This window comes from Poromitra crassiceps (genome assembly GCF_964638095.1).
Source record: "Poromitra crassiceps genome assembly, chromosome: 29".
In the NCBI taxonomy this organism is placed as follows: Eukaryota; Metazoa; Chordata; class Actinopteri; order Beryciformes; family Melamphaidae; genus Poromitra; species Poromitra crassiceps.
Genome location: NC_139641.1, coordinates 10558650 through 10564044, shown reverse-complemented (window position 1 = coordinate 10564044; position 5395 = coordinate 10558650). Strand labels below are relative to the sequence as shown.

Here is a 5395-nt window from a genome sequence, read left to right as displayed (position 1 = left end):
TCTCCCCCTGGTTCTTCCTACTTTACTTCAGGGGACCCATCTGTCAAGCTCCTGAAGTTTGCGGACAACACCACGGTCATTGGCTTCATCCAAGATGGTGACGAGTCTGCATACAGACGGGAACAGCTGGACCTGTGGTGTGCTCAGAACAACCTGGAGCTCCATCCCCTGGCACTGCCTGCAACAGCACTGTGTCTACATCACGTGATGTCATAAACCATTGATGACATCATTGCTGATGATATCAGTGATGTCACTCAAGCAATTGTGATGTCATCAGTAGGTGATGTCACTGATGATGTCACAATTTCAACAGTGATATCATCAGTGATGATGTTACAATGATGTCACTGACGATGTCACTTATGCGTAGATATTGTGACATCATCACTGAGGTCATAAATCCTTCCCTGCTGACGTTATAACTTGGACAACTCTCGTCTTTTAACCCATTCGCGTTTAAATCATCTTGTTGATTAACTTGCAATATGGCAAAAGCTGTCATGATCATAATTTTATCGGTCATTTTCTTGTCCACGAAGATGAACTGTCAACAGGCAATCTTGCACATTTCGGATGGAACTACAAGTATGGAGTACTGCATTGTTCACAATGGCTCCTGGACCCCCCTGAAGGAGACTCTGGACACTGCTGTGCAGTATGAGCTGGTGATTCTGCCATACACTGTGCTGTGCCACACGTCTGTGGTGGGGCCAGAGGAGGTCAGGGGCAAAGCGCTGGTGGTAATGAGAGGGGGCTGTGATCTCAGCCAGAAAGCGCTGGTTGCTCAGCGCCTTGGGGCTACAGCTTTGCTCATTGCCAGCAAGACAACTTTGATCACTCCATCGGCCAGAGAGTCAGAGTACGCCAAGATCCAGATCCCCCTGGCTCTCATGAGGTACAGGGACTTCCTGGATGCCCAGCAGGTGTTTGGTGGAGGAATGACCGAGAAGATGTACGCTCCGCCTCACTCCAAGATCGATCCGAGCCTCGTAGTCATGGTACTCATCTCCATATGCACGGTTGCCTTGGGAGGCTACTGGAGCGGGACATGTGAGAGGGAGCAGTTGAGCAGCGGTGCGGCGGGCAGAGGAAAGGCGGAAAGCAAAGCAGACGACGGAGACCTTTCTCTCGACTCTCCTCTCGAAGCGGTTGGCTACGTCGCCCTGATGTCTACCATGCTGGGCCTCACGTACTGCTTCCACAACGTCTTCATCGTCTACGTCGCCATTGTCGCATTCGGCATATGCTCCGCCATCGCGCTGTTCAGGTGCCTGGAAGCGGTGATGGACAGGACGGGGGGGTGTGGCACTGTGAGTTACTCTATGGAAACGTGTACCTTCTCTGTGAGGTCGCTCATACTGGCTGCAGTGTGCATCGCTGTAGCCGTGGTCTCGGTAGTCTACAGGCACGAAGACCGATGGATCTGGATCTTGCAGGACCTCCTCGGCATTGTGTTCTGCATTGGCTTCATAAAGACCATCTCGCTGTCCAATTTCAAGATCTCTGTGATTCTGCTGAGCCTCTTGCTTGTGTACGACGTCTTCTTTGTTTTCATCACTCCTTACTTCACCAAGAACGGTGTGAGCATGATGGCGCAGATTGCCCTGGGCCCTGATGAATGTGGCGAGAAGAGGCAAGCTAACCTGGTGCAGGTCCCCGCCGAACCCCAGGCTCCCTCGGAGAACCTGCCTCTCATGATGCGTCTCCCACGGTTCTGGGCTCAGAACCTGTGTGGGATGGAGTTCTGCAGTCTGGGCTACGGAGACATCGTTCTTCCGGGTCTGCTTGTGGCCTACTGCAGCAGGTTTGATGTGTGGATCAACAGCGCCAAGAAGGTCTACTTTATCAGCTGCTGCATAGCCTACCTGTTGGGGATGATAGTGACATCTGCTGTCATGCTGTTGTCTGAGATGGGCCAGCCTGCCATGCTCTACCTGGTCCCCTTCACCCTGATAACCGTCGCTCTGGTGGCTGTGTGCAGGGGGGAGATGAAGCAGTTCTGGGCAGGAACCCCCTCTGAGAGGGAAGAGCCGTAGGAGGAGAAAGGTGCTGACTGACGTGCAAGGAACCAACTGCTGTTGGAGTTTTTTTTTTTTTCGAGTTTTTTATGGTGTGGCCAAAGTGTCTATAAGAGGTTCTGTCTGTCTGTCTGTCTGTCTGTCTGTCTGTCTGTCTGTCTGTCTGTCTATATGTATATCCCCCCGAAAGAAAGAAAGAAAGAATGTGGCCAGGTTGCCGAGAGAAAGTGGCCAGGTCGCCGATGATGTCATTCGTGGCCACTAGGGGCCAAGAGGCCAGGTCGCTGATGATGTCATATATGGCCAGGTCGCCGATGATTTCATACGTGCCTACTAGGAGCCAAGTGGCTGAAATGTGCTCCCAGCCAATTATGGCATAGTTTATAAACAAGTGCGAATTCGCAATAGCTGCAACAAGATATGCAAATTTCCAAAATGCACTTTTTGTGGACTAACCAACAGAGTGACGTACAGAGCTGCTGGTCTTTTTTAAAGTTTTGTTGTGATGCTTTTAAATGTCCATTTTATTCTCTTCTTTTCTTTTCTTCACCCATTTTATGTGAAGCACTTTGAATTGCCTCTGTGTATGAAATGTGCTATACAAATAAACTTGACTTGACTTGACTTGACTCTTCTCCACTCCTCTCTTCTCCCCACCCTTCCCCTCCTCTCCTCTCCAGGCAGCCTCTCTGGTCCCCTCCCCACCCTCTCCCCTCCTCTCCTCTCCTCTCTTCTCTTCTCCCCTCCTCTCTTCTCCCCGCCCTTCCCCTAACACTGCCGCTACTCTTGGCAGTGCACGTATGTAGCCTATAGACAGAGAATTGATCAAGGGTGATATAAAACAGGGTTATTTACAGGGAACTAATTCAGCTCATTGAATGACAAGAATGACATGTATTTGAATTTAAATATTAATCAGAGTAAACAAGGTGATGAAATTTAGAATGTCAAGAAAAAATACACATTCATATGCCTGCGCAATAGGCTAAGTAGGCCTAAATAACTGTTATACGGTTTGGAATTGTAACATTTAATATAATAAATTAAGATCTCACACATAACCTTTTGATTCTATAACGAAAACCTGCTGGAGGCACTCTCTCTGCCTGTGATTGGCCTAGCGTCAAACAGTCTGTGGTCAGACAGACAGCAGTTTTGCTTGCTAGCCTGCATGAAAGACGCCACTGTGTGTTTATGTTTTTGATATAGTCTGGTCTCTGGTTTAGAATGCTGCCGCTACTCTTGGCAGTGCACGTATGTAGCCTACAGACAAATAAAAAGAAAAGATAAAAGATTAATGAGAATTGATCAAGGGTTATATAAAAACAGTGTCAATGCCCATTTACTCAGTCTAACACAAGAGTGACATGTATTTGAATTGAAATATGTATCAGTATGTGGTGTTTGCCCAGCCCTTCATTAGGAAATGCAGCTTTATGGAGTGGGATCACGTGGAGATGGTCTTCAGAAACTTTGATGAGATTGGCTGAGTTTCCCAAAAAAGAAGCTTCTTAAGAGTTAAGAAGCTTCTTAAGGAGTTAAGAAGGCTCCAAAGAAGTGTTTCCCAAACGCCTCCTTAACAGCCTTCTCAACACATCGCTAAAGAAGGCTCTTAAGAAGCATCTTAACTCGAGCTGTCCACCATCTCGATGTGAGAGGTCCTCTGCGGCCCACTAGATGGCACTCTGAGCCCACCAGTGGGCCACGACCCAGTGGTTGAGAAACACTGTTGTAGAATAACCTAATCGTGGTCATGTTAAACAAGAACTTCTATTAAACATTATTTATTTCAGACATGGACTGCAGTTCAAATTGCTTTATATACACAGCATACAACAAAATTGCGAGAAACACTACAGAATTTAAGCGACCTTGGGTTCTGTGAACGGTGCTATATAAATCCACAACATTCTTATTATAAAAGGAATCCATTCTGATTAGAGGAATATAGCCTACGGTAAAACATTTAAAACACAAGTAACCATACATACAGGGGAGATTTTCAAGTGTTCCCCAATTTTAAACACTAAAGGGTGCATGAAAGAAAGGAAAAAGGGAAAAACACAAGAGGAACAGTGAACACAAGTATCTCCTTTTGCCTGACGCGGCTGGATCTGCCAGTGTTTCGTCATTAAGAAGGTGTTAGGAACGCCCCAGACCCTTCTTACAAAACCTTCTTAACGAAAGATCATCTTAGCGCTAAGAAGCTTTTGGGAAACGCAGCCTTCTTAACGGAAGATAATTTTAGGCCAAGAAGCAATCGGGAAACGCGTTGGCTTCGTTGGCTTCTTACGGGAGCCTTAAGAAGGGTCAAAGAAGCTTCTTAGCGCTAAGAAGCTTTTGGGAAACGCATGCCTTTGTAACGAAAGATCATCTTAGGCTAAGAAGCAATTGGGAAACGCGTTTGCTTCTTAAGGGGGCCTTAAGAAGGGTTAAAGAAGCTTCTTAGCGCTAAGAAGCTTTTGGGAAACCCAGCCATTGACAGCAAGTAAACATTGTTTCAGATACATGGTGTAGTGGTGGAAAAGTGTGTGTGAGTTTGGAAGAGGAGTGCACCACTTGGTCGAGACATGCATCCATAGCAGTGTTGATTTCGTAGATGAAAACTGAGGAAAAATGTTAGTCGACTACCTATTTTCACTGGTGAAAACTAGACTAAAAATGTTAGGGAGGGACGAATTGGGAAGAGATCCAATCAGAAGAGAAGAAGAAGTTAAGCATCTGTGTCTGTATTGCACATTCAAACCTTAAAACAATTCCAAAATAACAGATTAATATATCTTCACAATAAGTTTGGAAATTCTAATGAATAGTTAAGTTTTCTTTGACTAAGATGAGATGAAAATACTTACACTTAGTTGACGAAAACTTGACTAAATATAATCAGGATGAGGTTGACTAAATATGATAAGAGCTTAAGAGAAACTGGATTATAGCTCACTCAGATAAACATGTGAATGTTGTGTGATATGCAAAGGTTGTTGGTTCAATCCCAGCCTCAGGCAATTTCTTAAAAAGTACTCACATTAGAAGCTGCAGCAGTGATCCTTCTTTATCATCACCAGTAGGGGCGGCTCAGTGGTAGAGCTGTCGCCTCACAGTCAGAAGGTCCTGAGTTCGATTCTCGCCTGGGACACTGTGGGCACTGTGGTTGTGTTCCCCCCCATATCTTCAGTGCCTACTGCCCAGGTGGGATATCTCGTCGTAAAGGCCTTTCTCTCTGTGTGGAGTTTGCATGTTCTCCCCGTGCTCCCCCAGGGGGTTCCTCCGTATATAACCCCCCCCATTAAAAACATGCAGAAGATCAGATCGTCATCGTCATCCGACCAGTGACGACAACATCCGAAGTTGGTCCCCGGGCGCTGTACGAGAAA

At 46.4% G+C, this 5395-nt stretch overlaps 1 pseudogene across 1 annotated transcript; it reads left to right on the top strand.

Annotated features, from left to right (window-relative positions):
- Window positions 1–314: 314 nt before the first annotated feature.
- Window positions 315–2588, top strand: LOC310800162 (signal peptide peptidase-like 2A pseudogene; annotated as a pseudogene). Its single transcript has one exon. The product of its transcript is annotated as a signal peptide peptidase-like 2A pseudogene (transcript).
- Window positions 2589–5395: the final 2807 nt, after the last annotated feature.